Source organism: Leptidea sinapis, chromosome 41 (genome assembly GCF_905404315.1).
Source record: "Leptidea sinapis chromosome 41, ilLepSina1.1, whole genome shotgun sequence".
NCBI lineage: Eukaryota > Metazoa > Arthropoda > Insecta > Lepidoptera > Pieridae > Leptidea > Leptidea sinapis.
The window spans coordinates 6,646,946-6,664,192 of record NC_066305.1 but is presented as its reverse complement, the minus strand read 5'-3'; the positions used below and the strand labels follow the sequence as shown (position 1 = coordinate 6,664,192).

The 17,247-nt window shown below is 32.6% G+C and overlaps 1 protein-coding gene across 1 annotated transcript in view; it reads right to left on the bottom strand.

Annotated features, from left to right (window-relative positions):
• LOC126976615 (G-protein coupled receptor dmsr-1-like) overlaps positions 1-6,890 on the bottom strand; it is a 52,033-nt gene extending 45,143 nt beyond the window's left edge. Inside the window, exon 1 of the mRNA XM_050825087.1 lies at positions 6,724-6,890. The gene's annotated coding sequence lies outside the window, so the exon portion shown is untranslated. The remainder of the gene's footprint in view (positions 1-6,723) is intronic.
• Positions 6,891-17,247: the final 10,357 nt, after the last annotated feature.

Here is a 17,247-nt window from a genome sequence, read left to right as displayed (position 1 = left end):
TCAAAGATAGTTTGGTGAGAGTTTGGTTAGGTTCTGATTACGGAATCCATGACAAAGTAACGGAACACTGTCTGTAATCAAATTGCAAAGTACGTACGTTCATTGCTGCTTAGTATATTTACACATATTTAGACAAATTGTTAGTTAGTGTACTTCAAATTACTTAATACTAAAAATAATATAATTAAAAAAATTCTAACAAAAAAAACAACCGCCTTCAAAAACACTATTCCAAAACAATAGATATAATGTGTAGAAAAATAATAAAAATAATTGCGTTTTTTATACAATCAAAATTATTAATCTTAATCTAGTTACGATTATTGTAATTTTTGGAGTCGGTGTCATCCAAGATTAGTTATTTATGCAACTGTTGTGTAACATGAATGTGGATTTAATAATACCTAATTATCAACAGTTGCATACAAGACTTTATCTACACCCAGAATATGAATCCTCTAAAAGATTCTGGAACAGTAAGCTTACTGCTAACATTAAAACACCCGTCCTAGTAGTAACCTAATGATATTAGGTGTGTTTTAATGTCACCGTGAGACATAAGATGTTAAGTATCATTTGCCCAGTAATTTCACTAGCTACGGCGCCCTTCAGACCGAAACACAGTGCTTTCACATTACTGCTTCACGGCAGAAATAGGACCCGTTGTGGTAACCATAATCTAGCCGGCTTCCAGTGCAAAGGAGCCCCCCACTGTTTTTATATATTAAATAAGTATTTTACAATTCGTATACTTGCTGATTCTTTACTTTCTGTAAGTCCGTTTGCCAGTTGACAAAGGCCTCCTTCAACCTTCTTCATTCTGATCTGTCTCTGGCTACTCTTCTCCAGGTTATGCCAGCAACCTGCCTGATTTCATCATCCCATTTTTTTGTCTGCCTCTTTTCCTTATACTTTCCCTTGCGTAACAATTTCTAATTATTTTTGTCCATTTGTCATTTCCTCTGACTTTCTTTTAGGGTTACATACAGTATATTGGTCTTTTTCCTAATGTTGATATTTCCAATTTTATCCTCCCTCTTTGTTCCTATCATGCTTCTATCCACTGCGCGGTGGCAAAAAGCAATTCTCTTAGTCAAGTTTTCGTTCTGGCCAAAGTCTGACAAAGGTAACGTATTTACTGATTAAGAACTAAGACAAAACTTAAAAATAAATGGTATGTCTATACTAATATTATATCTGTGAGATTGTAGGAGTTAATCTACTGAAACAATTTTGAGAATTCTGCTATCAATAGAAAGCCCAATTCTTATGAATGTCAAAGGCTATTATATATTAACCTGAAAAATTAAATGACTTTTACGTGGTAGTCGAATTTTTAAATTAAGTCAGAAAAAAAACAGTCGAACGAAAACGTTTCTTACCAACGCCGCCAGATATTTGATTATTTTATATATATGCATATGATTATATTGGAACACCAACTAATATCGTCGCACTGGTAAATGTGGACGAAGTCGAGGGTAAGAGCTAGTCATAGATATTCAAATTCAGATAATCAAAATTGGATGTGTCATCATTTATTGAAAGTCAAAAACTACCACCCATTCCAAAAATAATGCCTCAGACCTGAGAAGAATGGGCGCAACAAACTCAGCGGGCTTTTTTTTCATCAAAAAATATGTTTACAAAGTAATATTGTACAATTAAACTTATGATTTAATAGCCTGACCGCGGTCGCTCCATTCCCAATCTGTGTAATCATTAAGAAAGTCATTTATGTGATAGTAACCTTTAACACACAAAGGTTTTTTAACAATTCTTTGTTGTTTAATGTTGTAATACTTTTGTTTTCAACATTTTCTGGGATCTTGTTGTAAAAGCATATACATCGCCCCACAAAAGACTTACTAACTCGACTTATCCGAGTAGTAGGCATAAGAAGTTTATGTTTGTTCGTACATTATGATTGTCACAGTTTCTAGCAAATTCCTCAAACATTATCTATTAATATTATAAATGTGAAAGTTTGTATGTCTGGATGTATGTTTGAACTTCTTTAACGCAAAATCTACTGAATAGATTTTGATGAAACTTTACAATAATATAGCTTACACACCAGAATAACAAATAGGCTATAATTTATAAAACTATAGTGTGAATTATACAAAATATAAAAGAAGTGTGATTGTTACTAATGAATACAACTAGCGCCATCTCTTATCAACTAGCAAGGAAAAGATCAAGACAATTTATATGGCAAAACAAGGTTTGCCGGGTCAGCTAGTCAGGAATATATTGAGAAGCAACAGTCAAAATGTATATTTCTTTAAATTTTCTCTTAATGATTCTGTAAAAGATAAAAGCTCGTATTCCAGAAAATGTTTCATTAGTTACGTGATCCGAAATTAAGTGTGTTTAAGACTTTTATGCACAGTTATGAAGCCTCTATACATTAGTGAAGTCCCACAAAAAAAGGATTTTGATAGACGTACATTAAAAGATTGTAAGACTACATTTTCTTTTGATGATAAACAATCCTTAAACAACGATAATATTGTGTATATTAGATAGAATAAGGTGTGACAATTATGAGATTATATCAATACCTAATTAAATAATATTATGATGTCAGAATTGATCGTGAAAAACACAGTTGATCATTGCTAATAAATGATTTATATACAGGATAACAAAATTACTGACATCTATCGCAAGTATTATAAGTTATCAAGCCAAAATGTACATGCCATCTAACTAGAGGCGGAAATATATGAGGATTTATTGTGCTGCAGCCCAGGGCCCCAGGAGTTAAAGGGCCCCAGTGCCCATTATATTTGGAAAAAAATAATATTACAATAAAACAATGGAAGTTAAAACTTCATCAAGACATGGTTCGTATTACTAAATAATGGTATTTTTCATGTGATCCATAGCGCGACCTATCCCACCACATAAAGTGCTTAACAAGTTTTCGCTTCAAAATAACTACTTATGCAAAAACCTATTGATCTTCTGCACTTTGCACCTATTAGTGTGTAAGTAAAATTATATTAATAAAATATTTTATTTTTCCTTTAACATGTAGAGCAATTATTTGTTTGATTATGAAGGCTCCTCAGTAGTTGTAGCCCGGGGGCCCCACAAATTACCAGTCCGCCCCTGCAGTGAAAAATAATGATACAATTACCTATACGAGCTTCCTTTTGCGGTGTTTCCATGACGATATGACATGGGTTTCAATAAAATTCGAACACTTTTCTAAATTCCTCCTGGTTCCTCTGGGGTTGCAGATAATGTGATCACTTCACATCAGGTGACCCGTACGCCCATTGGTCCTGCTATTCAATAAAAAAAATACTGTAATAAGTCCCCCTAAAAACGTGAGCCTGCAAAGTTCACGAAACGTCGGGTTAAATAAAAACTATTAAAAATATAGATTCCATTACACGCGTTTTAATCCTATAAAAAGTATATAATTTAAGTAAATAATTTTCTATTTAGACAACATATGTAGTTAAAATAAGAAAATGGATTTTCACTTAATCGCCCGTACAAATTTTATGTAAGCTGTCTTAATGTAAGCTCTGCTACAATGAACGAGCATCTCAGATGTCTGCGAAATTTTCGATTCATCCATTGTCAGATTTCAAACTGTCTTTGTTAATTTATCTTCTAAAGTTTCTTTGATAATGGATCCAAACAGATAATAGATTAAAATGTAACTTATTTGTAAATGAATATAGTTATTGTCTGAATAGTATGAATCAAAATAATTTCAGGTCAAAGTCTAGGAAATGACACTTGTGAACGTCAAACGTTTTCTTTTCTTTTTACATTTACCACCACTTCGGAAAAGTTGAGCTGAAACAAGAAGAAGAGGCAAGAAACTCAATGCCACTCTTATAAATCAACATATACAGGTCCATCGTTTTACAAATAATTTCAAAATAAATAAAATACTCAATGTACTACGAGTAAGTAAAAACAAGAGAGTTATTGAGTACATGTAGTAGATGCATTACTCCGCACACACCGTAAATAAATAAAGGTATTTTGCGAGTATTTAATTAGCTATTGTTAAAGAATATAATAATTTTAATTTTAAAACATGAAGCAGTGTTTCTGGTAGCAGACTCATCACATTTTTTTAAAAAGCTACTTTTATGGCCTCAGTTTTGTTTGTACAGCAAGTATTTTTTTATATTCAATAGTTTTTAAATTGTTACGATTTTGCAATATGTATAGATACTACAATTCTTGTAAACATTTACTGTGTTCTTATATAATAATTAAACATGTGTTAAAGTTTAAACACTTGATTCAAAAGAGTTCTATTACAAATATGTGTCTTTCTATTGTTTGGCGTTCAACAATCTTTCGACAATGCTTAAATTTAAACACGATTGGAAGTATTTTTAAAGTGTGTCTAACGGATATATCATATTCATAATATGGAAGATTTAGATTATATGTGATGACAGATAGATGACAGCTGTCAAATATAGCGTCGTTCCTTTAATTGTTTCTGTACACTTCATTTTATGTTCTGGTCATCGACGTTTTAGTTTAAAACAAGCTAAGCACTCTTTTGTAATAGAAAAAGATAAACTCCATTTTAGACTTAGTTATTGTTAAATTACTGTTGTTAATAAAGTTAGGTCACTGTCTAACAAAACACGTGTGATTAAATTATTTTTTTTGTAATAACACCGAATATGTTTTAATTTTATGGAACACTTTTGGCAAAATATTTATTATTGTAATACAATTAGTATGACTCTATCCTAGATATTTTCGTACTATTACATTTACTATTTATACTTTATACTATTTATAAGTAGGTATGTATTTTATTTTGGAACACTCCTACTCGAAAAAACATTAAAGTTCAAAATCAAATTCAAATATTTTTATTCAAAAAAGGATGTGACATCATATATTGAAAGACAAAAAAACTACCACCCATTCCAAAATGAATGCCTCAGGCCGAGAAGAATGGGCGCAATAAACTCAGCGGGCTTTTTTTTCATCAAAAAATATGTCAAAGTAATATTGTACTATTAAACTTATTATTTAATAGCCTGAGGGCGGTCGCTCTATTCCCAATCTGTGGTATCATTAAGAAAGTATTTTATCTTATAGTAACTTTTACCACACAAACGTTTTTTAAGAATTATTTTTAATGACGTAATACTTTTGTTTTGAACATTTTCTGGTATCTTGTTGTAAAAGCATATACATCGCCCCACAAAAGACTTACTAACTCGACTTAGCCAAGTAGAAGGCATTCATAGTATGATATAGTATAAAACAGTCCCCAATGAAGAAATGAGAAGAGAATCTACTTATTAGTAAGATTTTCATTTCTACGTATAGAAAACATATCGAATAGAAAAACTGAAGCCGAAGTATTCATAACTTTTATTTTGAGAAGGTTTTGTGTGTTAAAATCATATTGGGCTTTTTCACAAAACGAAACAAGACTGCTATTAGAATTTGTAATTAATATGCTGATATCTTACAAGCTAATACTACTTTATAAATCTTAATCAGCCAGAAATATTGGAAACGAAAGAAAGTTTGTAGCTAGCTGCCTTATCTATTATTTAATTACCTTCTATAATTATTTTCCAAAAACTGACTGTAGGTGAGTCACGGGGAGTGATTCGTTAGTTCGTGTTCAGATACACTCCCCGTATCTGAACACGAAAATACAAATTAAAAAAGTCTAACTAAACTGATCTCTGAAACTACTAGACATTGATGAAATTTTCCGTATTTATCTTACCTTGTCACTACAGAATTACATGACAGGGAAAACTAATTTTTTTGGAGTAACTTTACATCGCTTTACATTCCTGTGTTAAGTTTTTAATTCAAGCGGTAGATGGTTGTATATTTTTATACATGCCATTAAAGTATAATGCTGTTCTGACACAGTGGCCATAAACTAGTCTATCCGGTTATCTGATCAAAATCGATCCACGGAGAAAAAATTATGTTGATCCAATACTCCCTAATTTACGTGAACTAAGTCGAAGGAAACAGCTAGTATAGTAATATATACAGAAGAGGAACATAATTTTTGGCAAACTGTTTTTTTTTGGAAAAAAATTGACAGAGAAATGATATATCTGAATAAAACATAAAAGTAATAAAGTTTAATTATACAAACAGTCAAACATAAACCAGATGTTTCTTATAATTGAAAAAAAAAAAAACGAACGAATCTTTTATATTGGTTTTCAAACTTATTTTACTGTTTTTGTACTAACTAAATAGGCTGAACAGTAATTATAATAAAACAACTCGGTTTATTCGTATAATGTGTATGTGTCAATATTTTGTGTATTTTTTTTAAATTATCGTGGCGATGTTTATTATGATATTAAGCCGAAGTTAATAAAATATATATATATAATGTCAGTATACATGACAACCGTACAAAGTTTAATTATTTTCGTTGTATTAAAAAGATAAAAAAAACATTCATAAATCTAATATAAAGCCAGTAAAAAATAACGTCATACCATTTTTAGCGTTTTTTTTAAATCTACTAATCACTTCTATGTAACAAAATTATATACAAGAGAATCCGCGGGGAAAACGAAACCTATTCAAAAGAATATAATTCAATTTTTAAACCACAATAGATAATAAAGATTCACCGTAACAAAACAAAAAGAAATAACAAAAACATCAAACTGATTATTGTTAAATTTTGAGCAAAAAATTGCGTTTGACTTTAGAAACACAACTCACCGTGTTTACTGAAAATTATTCATGTAATCCGAATGTTCCAACACTACAAAACCTTGTTAACTCTATAAAACGACACGAAGAGCACTATTAAAATAGCAACACCGAAATTAACTGTAGAAAACGTGTAAAATTAAAAGTCGTGTGAAGCGTGCGGCGTCGTCGAGATACAAATTCATACTGCTAAGTGGTAGCGAGTACTTAGAGGTTTTGATCTCTGATTTTCCTACGAATTATTCTGGGTAACTTATGGTTGCTGGCGATGTTTGCTTTCCATGTAATCTGCTAGGCATATTGACGGGGTAATATATAAATATTTACGATATCGATAAAGAATAGTATTGTTGTCTGGGAGTACCGGATATCTATGATGTAATTAATCTCGTTGATGTAGTTTTATTTTTTTAAGTGAACTCTTTTAGCCACCATGAGCACTTTTTGCTAGAGGAAATTCTTATAGGTTACGTCACCGACATGCTCATGATTGGCGCACGCGACTAAAGTAATTTAAAATAAATATGTATTATATAGTTAGACACTTTTTGGATGTGTGAATTCTGGTGAGTTCGCGTCACTGAAATGCTTATAGCGGTATATCTGTAGCTATACAGCTGACGTATTGTGCAACATTAGTGCTAGTTAGTACATCTAAAAAGTGAAATTGAATAAATGGATTTATTTTGAAGTTCAATGTGTATATACTGTGCATTGTTAAAATAGTGTCGTTGTATGAATTATATAAAAGTGAAATCAATAATTTAATTGTTTTGAAACATTATAAAATTTCAAATTTTAATAAAATTATTAAAAATTAAAAGATCTAAGTTTTTGCTTCTGTCGGCAGTCTCTACAACTGCCAATTTGTTTTAATTTATATAATGCAATAAGCATTTATTAATTTGAATTGTTTACACAATTAACCTCTTGATTGGGCCAATTATGCCAGTATATTCAGACTGCTGAAGGCATCAGGAAGCAATACTGGACATCAGAAGATCTGTGCATACAAAACGAAGCTGTATTTAATACTGATTATATTAAAACGTAAAAAAAAACCCTTTTTCGATACGCTATAAAGACAAAACCTATAACTTAGTCCACATCAGTGTTTTCCAACCATTTTCAAGCCACCTTAACATTTATAAAATTTTTATGACCCCCATACATAATTTTTAACCATTAAAAATTGTTTTGTTCCTTTAAGAAATATTAATAATAAGTTTTAGGAAGAAATCACTTTTAAATTGTTATTAAAACTTAAAAACACGAAAAACTGAAATTAAAAATAAATTTAATATTGACTTTTCTTCATTCATCTAGTGCGGTCCTTGCGCTCTTAATGCTTTTGCTCCGCATAGATTTTATATTAGATTTTAATTTACTTAGCTTTAATCTCAAGTCTCCGCGTTTTGTTATATCAATTCGATTTATATTTTTATCAGTAAATCATTTACAGCACTAAATCCACATTCAGTTAAATATGAAGATGGAAACGGTATTAAAAGTTTTCTTGAACATTCTTGGAATTTGCCCTTTTAGTTAAATTTGTCACCGATATCTAGCATTGCATTTAAATAACCCAAAGCGAAAGGGTTAAAGTCTTACCCCCTTATTCATAATGGTCCGCTAACGTTAAACAGCCGCTAAGGAGTGTTTTTTCTCATTCTGACTTAGGTCAATAGAAAAAGACAGAGTGAGAATTAGCAATGCTTTAAATTAGCAGACTATTATGAATAAGGGGGACAGTCTTAGTCTTCTTTTTAGTCTTCTTAGCTATCAGATTGCCTAAACACTGATCTAAAAGCTTGTATAGTAACTTATCTATTATTATTTATTACAAAAAAACATATTTCTTTACACATCTTGAGTAGCTTTTCAAGCACAGGTTTAATACAATACCTACTCTTAAATAGCCAAAACAGATTAATCTCAAATTGTTCTTAATATAATTTATTTAGTCTACTAAAACATAACATCGCATTAAGCTATTTTGAAATGCGATGAAAGCGGTTACTTGGTTTAATAATACATTTATAACCGGCGTTTAATTTTCCGAGATAATACTTTATAGCGAGTGGCTCTCCACAGTGAAGTAATTTACTCAAAAGAATAGATTTATTAAAGTTTAATTTTAATGTTTGCTGAGAATTCGTATTGAATTAAACAAAGATAATTAATTATTCGTCTAGACTCTAGATAGAGTCTGTTGTTATTAGGCAAGACATGACAACGGGCCAGGTTTTTTTACATGCTTTTACAACGTGTTGCACTTGCGATACGTCATTCACTTTATTTTAGTGTGCGTGCGGTGCTGGGAATGGAGGCTAACAGTTCACCGCTATTTTTTTCGACGTGTTTGGCGTGACAGTCTAATTGAGACGTATCAATTATCTACGAAAATAAAAATGCCAATATTAACATCTAACAGGAACAGACGAACTATATATTTGTGAGTCCTTAGCACAGAAGTTTTTTGGTAGAATGGAGTATAGTGAATTAATAAAAGTAGTTTAAAAAAACTAAAAAATACGCTTTGGTTGAAAAGATACTGCTTGAAATTTAAAATGAACATCAATTCCCGTCTTATCGATGATAGATGAAAAAAATATATAAATTAACAAAAATATTATTTTGAAAATTGAAAAATGGAATCATTTTATTAAATTAATTTATTGCCATCGGCCCTCGATAAATCTACGAAGTTTGAACGAAATCTGGCCGTTTAAAGTTGATCAAAATCGCTGACTACTAAGCTAGAGATCCCGGGTTTGAATCCCGGTGGTGCAATCATTTATATGATGAATATCGATGTTTTCGAGTCATGAATATGCCTTGTTTGGGGCAAGGTAATTTGTGTAAGTGTGTGAAAAAACCCAAAAAAAAAAAAAACAATGATTAACGATTAATTCTTTCAAGAAGCTATGTCAATGATACTTCCAAAGGGGTGGGTATTTCCACCTGATGTCTTGTGATCCCTCTTGTTTTGCAAAATATTATATAGTCTTCCCCAATACCAGAGAAATAATTGCGATTGTGGTCACTCGCAGAAAAAAGAAGTATTCACGTCTATAAGGGTTTATATGCGAAAAGAAAAATTTTAACAAGAAATTAATTCCGGCTTACAACTTTTAGAATAACGTATCGCAAATATCATGTAACAGATCACGGCGGCGTTCGTACAATGGCTTCAATTAGGTTCAGGAAATCTCGTCCACTTATCCGCCCAATAAAGATGATTGATACTTTTGTATAGTAATAAAATTGATAACTGTAATCAGATTATTTGGAGTGTTATGAAGCCGAATTGCGGCTATTTGTGAGGACATCTTTTTTATTTATTTATTAAACCGTGTTTGTTTAAGCCAAAGAGAATTAATTAATTAATTACTGGGCATAATATAAGACTTATCGTTTTTCGTCTCAAGGTGAGATTCAATTGAATAAAATTGGCATTTTAGATATTGACTGACCAGGAGATGAAGTAGGAAGTTCATGAGACGTTCTCTTTCTATGCATAAATGTCTTTCTTTTAATTGTAATAGTATTGTTCTGTAATGGTATACTCCTACGTGCTACTTGTACCTACCTAGTATACTCGAACATACAAATTAAATTTAAAAACAAAATCCATGAACGATGCGGGTCTCAAACCCTAAGCCACAACCTGAGAGTCGAACAAGAGTAAGATTTATCACCAATACGTTACTTGAATGGTTGGCTCAGTGGAATGAACGCTCGCACGAAACCCGAGAGATCGCGGGTTCGAGTCCCCCATCGTTTATAAATTTTGTTTTCAAATTTTTTTTGTGTAATTAATCTCAAAAGTGAGAGTTATCACTTTAAAAAATGTATAAACTCAAATATGTTTATGAGTACGGACATTCAATTCAATTCAAAATATATTTGTTTTCTCTTACATAACGATGATTTAGACATTGTTTAAATTCTGAGCACATAGTTATAATGATGGAAAGGATATACAAAAAATAATAAATTATTAATGTAACTTAATTAAAAAAAATATATCAGGTAAAGAAAGTAATTGGTGTTAGTGTGGGTGATGGTTAAGTCTGTGTGTGTGTGTGTGTGTGTAGTTAACATGATTATCAAGAGTCTATTGCTGTTTAACGTAACTTAAGTATTTTAAATAGAACAATATAATTTTAAAAATATCAACTAAAGAAATGACTTTAAAAACTTTTTAGTGACCTTGTTTTAAAATATAGATACGCATGGATATTTTTTATAACAAAACCCAGGCCATTTTCTCCAATATTACCATAAACATTGCACGGAAAAAAATAAAAGTGACTTAAACCGTCCATCTGTTAATCCATTCCAAAAGGCATCTTAAAATAAGCTGTATAACAAATCACAAACTTTTGCTCATAAAAAGTAATGACTAGGGCTGTGTGATAGGTGTATAGTATTTGCAATACCAAACTACATTTTTTCAATAGCTACTCCGTAAAATCTGTTACAAATGTAATTTATTATATGGTTTATTATTTAGTTATGTGATCTTAATAAATCTGGCAGGTACTTATTTGTTGAAATTTCGTTAATTTTTTAATTAGATTGGTTTCGGGATTTGGTCCGTTGGGCCCAGAGGCGCGGAGAATCTGCAAAGTACTATCTACGCATCTCAATGGCTTTTGGTAACCCAATTGCTGGCATCTACTTCGGTTAATGGATCAGCCTAGCTATTCAACGCGTTAATACTGCTAATGTTATTCCCCGTAATGATATGAATAAAAGATATAGGTATGGATACTGAGATTATGCATTGCAAAGCGGAATGGGGCCGACAAAATTTAGTCCAATTCAACCCCAAGAAGACAGAAGTTTGTGCGTTTACCGATAAGAAGTCTCCCTTTGTCGTATCCCCTCGATTCGAGATCACTACTCTAACTGGCACAGTCTGTATCGACATACTTGGTGTAGATACATCGACCGAAGCTTTTCCGTGGTCACTTGGAAGAGAAGGCCAAATAAGCTTCTCTGATTTTTTTATGATTGATTTGATTGATTCACTTGAGACCACATTCTCTTGCAACTTCAGAAGAATCACAGGAGCGTTGCCGGCCTTTAAGGAAGGTGTACACGCTTTTTTGGAATGTCGTATCGTCCCGGAAGGAAGCTAATTCCACGGCTGTTGAGGAACGCCACACATACTTCATTTGAAACCACCACTGTACTGTTTTTATCTCTGGGTTCCTCGCTCCTCATTCCAGCTTCTTCCATTTGACTGCATACAATGAAGAGTGGCTCAAATCAAAGACAATCATATCAATTCCGATCAGCTTGATCGGTCTCTCTGCATCATCTAGTGAAATCCGCAACAATAGGTGTCAAGAGATGAGTTGCCTGCATTTAAGGCAAAGTATGCTCTTTTCTTGAAGGCTCCTAAGTTGTATCGGTTCGGGGAAAAAAACTCCCACAAAGTGGCTGTGTGAGGCAACAAATTTATTGCAAAAGGCGCAGTTGTGGAATGTCAGGCGTCAACGTGATGCGGGTGATATGTTACACTTTTGTCGTAATATTCCGTGGTGGAATTCGGAATTGTATGATTCTTCTGTAACGTATCACATTACTAGGTACATCAAGCTTTGGAGAAGCCAATTTTGCCTTCTCTTCCGAGTGTCTACGGAACTCAGTATCACTCGACACATCAAGGCCCTGTTTTTTTTTAAGTTTAGTTTTCATAGAAACACTCGCATGAATACATTTGCCAAGAATGAAGAAGAAGAATATGGTGAACTAGTTTCACGTTGTTTTATCATTCTACTTGGAAACGAAACGGGAGCGCTAGTGTAATAATTGTAAAAGTTAAAAATCAGGTCAACAGAACTATCACTGTAATAGCTTTCAGGGAAACACGAGAATGTTAGACGTGAAAGGGTAAATGACCACGTTTATGACGAATGTAACAACTTTGAAAGTAATTTTAAAGAGGACAGTATTAGGGGTTCATACCCTAAGGTAATCAACGGGAACCGTATCACACCGTATTAATGACTTCAAAAATGGAGGAGGTTCTCAATTCGTCGATATTTTTTTTATGTGTGTTACCTCAGAACTTTCGACTGGGTGAACCGATTTTGATCATTCTTTTTTTATTTGAAAGCTGGTGCTTCTCGTGTGGTCCCATTGTAATTTGGTCCAAATAATACAATGGCATACATGAGAAAACCAAAAAAGTCTTAAATTTTGCTGTAAGTATATGCGCGTCAAATTTAAGAATAACTCAATATGGATTTCGATGGTTTTTGGAGTTGTCGTCAGAGAGCGGGGCTGTGGCGGGAGGACACTGATTCCAAAAATAACAATAATCGTAACTAGAATTAGATCAATTAATTAGATTGTCTAAGAATGCGCAATTATTTTTATACTTTTTAGTTTATATCTATTGTTTTAGAATAGTGCTTTATAAAGTCAGTTGTGTTTTTGTTAAAAAAAATATGAATTTGCTGTCTATCCGTACATTAGTCTGTCTATAAGCCACTATATTTTAATAGTTAACATTTTGGCAGAGTCTATATTACTTTGTCCTAGAGATCCAAGATTGCGAATTCCAAACTTACCGCAATGTTTAAAATAATAAATTTTTACAAAAGTATTTCAAAGTAGAGAGTAGTGTACATAATTTTGAAAACCTTTTGTCTTGTATGTAGATAACTTATACGTCTAGACTGTGACAGCTGTGAACACTTCGAAAAAATAGCGGAAAATTGTTAGCCTCTATTTTGATACGCAATGTTTTATACGCACGCACATGTTACATACGTATCGCGAGTGTAAGACGCAGCTGTCATGCACACTGAAGCAATAAGCCTGGTCTGTTGAAATGCGTTGCCTAACAGGAAGAGACTCAGATGTATCTAGACGTATAAAGTATCTAAGGTTTTACTATTTGTTTTTGAAGTGAAACTTCTGATGCGACTTCCAACAAGGTTGCGTTAAACGTTTAACGCTACCTGTGCTGTAGAGTGCATAGCCAACCACAGCGAAAATATTTAATTTATTTACTTATGTAATGGTTCATCTACACTTTACAGATTTACATCATAAATACAAAAATTAAGCATAGAAATAATTCAAATTATCACTATCGTAATGTAGATCCAATTATAGGCCAACACAACTTAGTCTTATTCATAGGAATACAAAGGCAAAAAATAAAATTAAATAAACGAATTTTAATATGCGTTTTGTATTGTAAGATAGTTTTTGAAGTGAAAACTTCTTTATCGTTGCGACTTTGTGTCGCATCGTTGTGATTTGAAAGTCGGTGAAACGAAAAAGCGAGACACATAAATTTATAAGATTTAATGTGGGAAAAAATGAGTAAGGAAGCATTATGCATTGTTTTGGTACCAGGCGATCATAGTTGAAGAATAGACTCACTTTTGTGTGACGTGAGTATACCTTAATACATTGTGACGTCATGCGCTCGACCTATTGCTATATGAACACAACGAGAACATAAATATGGTAGTGGTGATAGTAATGTCTTTCATAACGGTTGAAATCATGTGTCATCCTAGCAACATGTACCGGGACTTAATTTGTAGTTTAGAGATTCATGCACACTGCAGGTTTCACTTTTAAATAGTACAGAGGTTGCAGATCATGTAATATAATGCCTAATTATGATTTATTTTGACCGAATTGTTTCTTTATTTATGCTCATTTTCCCGTATGTCTACCGAAAGATGCTGGCAGTTTGAAAGTAAACAACATTTTTTTTTATTGTCCTCCTCTCGAAAGGATTTACGTATTGAAGACTCTGCCCATATGTCGGGTTCAGGTGTAAACATCCCCTACCGACTAAAACCCCCTCCTCTGTGCTGAAAGCCCTAAAGGCTTTTACAGCGAAGCCAGGCGGGGGCCTTAGAGGCCGAAAATGGAGCACACAGGCGCGGTTGTCTCGGAAGGAGGCTCGAACCTTGGACCGCCTGCTCACTAGGCTGGATGGAGAGAAGATCACTAACGATCTAATATATCTGTTAGTTCAATGGACTCTTCGTTTGAAGAGACTTCGCACTCGCCGACGAGTGCGGTGATATATGTATGTGTGTTTGTAATTATGTGTGTCTCAAAGTCTCTTCAAAATCTGTCTAACTACTTAGGAGACTAGCTAGATCATTTTAAAAATTTTAATGTTTAAACATACGATTCGTAAACATTATCAACATTTTTTTTATCACAAAGCATATCAACACAAATGAAATTGGCAACAAAATTTTATGAACGATGCTGGAACGGTTGGCTCATTGGAAGAGCGCTCAAACACTGAACGCGAGAGGTCGCGGGTTCGAGTCCCGCATCGTTCATAAGATTTTCTTTTCAGTTTTATTTGTGTAATAAATCCTAGAAGTGAGGGTTGTCACTTTAAAAACATAACAAAAAGCTTATCAACTATATAACGACCCTTATAAACCTGTATTGTAATATGTTGTGAATTGTAATGAGGTATTGTAATTACAAACATCAAAGCTTCACTAACATATTCTAAACATTATTCATTAATGTCTTGTAACAGTGTTATTTTGTAATAACCTGTTTAATATATTCATTTACTAAATAATAATCTTAAATGTACATGCCACAGAATTTCGATTCGAAGAAAATTCTAATTACCATCAGATTAATTGATTGATGTTTAATATTATTATGTTACATTAAAGTATAATTTACAGAAATAAAACAGGATACGTGTGAGTCGGACCCACCCACTGAAGGTTCCGTATATTTTTTTTTAATGATTTAATTACAAATGTATTTTTCTCTATAATTTAATAATTATGACACCATACTTTATTAGGTATACTTTTTAGGCCATAGTTCTAGCCCAATGCAAAATATCCTATACAAGATATGTGGTCCTATTGTCTAGGCCAGGTCTTGTACGACTAATTACAAATGAATAAGTTTTCAGATTTTTACCTATACTTTTAGTTAAAGACGATATTACTTGCCAAATTTCATAGTTCTAGAAATCAACGTAAAATAATCTATAATATAACTTAATAATATATAATAACTTAAAACAGATGCCCTATCGTTTAGGGTCTTGGGTCTTGTACTCCTAATTACAAATTAATAAGTTTTCAGATTTTTACCTATGCTTTTAGTATCAGACGATACTACTTACTAAATTTCATAGTTCTAGAAATCAACGTAAAATACCCCGTAAAAGAGATGTTTCTGTGGCCCTATTGTCTAAGCTAGGTCTTGTACCCCTAATTACAAATTATAAGTTTTCAGATGTTATACCTATACTTTTAGTACCAGACGATATTACTTCCCAAATTCATAGTTCTAGAACTCAACGTAAAATACCCCGTAAAAGAGATGCTTCTGTGTCCCTACCTATTTTCTAGGCTAGGTATTGCATAAACGGATGTTGAAATAATACAGTTCGTATATGCTGTTTCGATAAATTTTACTTTTTTTTTGGCTAGGAACCTTTTAAAATAAATAGCAATACTCATTAAATAAGCAAAATGGCGGCTAGTTTTGACGCTGTCTTTGTTATGATGCGAAACAACTATATTATATCTTTTTGATATTGGATTCTGGAAGGACGTAAAGTTATGTTTTAATAAAGCAAGGATAAATAAAGTTGTTTCCTACATCACTAGAATAGGTACTTATTTTTGATAGGTTACCTTGACAACTGCTTGTATAATCATAATATAATAATAATAATTTATTTCTCTTAAAAACATAGTTCACAGCAGCTAGTGGCCGGAGTCACCTTTTAGACAAATAATGCCTGTACCAGGTGTCTCCGCTCTTCCATTTCAGCAATGTGAAAATCATCATAATCTTAACATTAAATGGCGTTAGGGAAAATGGGGCCTCCATTTGAATATAATTAAATTAACATATCTCGTACACCTAGCCACTGAACAATTCATTAAGTATGTTGTAAGTTTTTTTTTTGAAGAGACAAGTGTGGGCCTTCAAGGCCTAGCTGACTCTGGAATTTCTTCTTTTTATTCCCTTGAGGGTATCGCATTATACGGTTTTGCGACATAAACTGTCGTATTCTTTTTTTCACGTTTAATTAGAAGTTTCATTATTTCACACTTCAAGATCGTTTTAATTTCAACTCAGTACCTCCAGCACTCCTGAGATAAATAGTCTTGACAGAATATAGACGCAAGGACATACAACAAATTTATCCTGGGTTCTGTTTTTTTTCATTTGAGCTACGGAACTCTTAAAAGTATCTTCGAAATTTACATCGTCAATGCAGTTTTTCTTTTTATTTTTTTTATGGGATTTATTTTTATTTAGAGAGTATAATTATGAATACAAAAATAAAGTTATGAAATATTGCTAATTAATGGTGAGAATATTTTGACACATTTCCTTTGTTACAGATAATCTATATGTCTATTGCCCTGTGCTTCCCCGGGGCGTAAAAAGAGTAGGGTAGTCCCAGGCCCAAGGGTGTCGTAAGAGGCGACTACGAGCTTATTGAAAGTGGGAGAGTCACGCTACCGTCTTTTGACG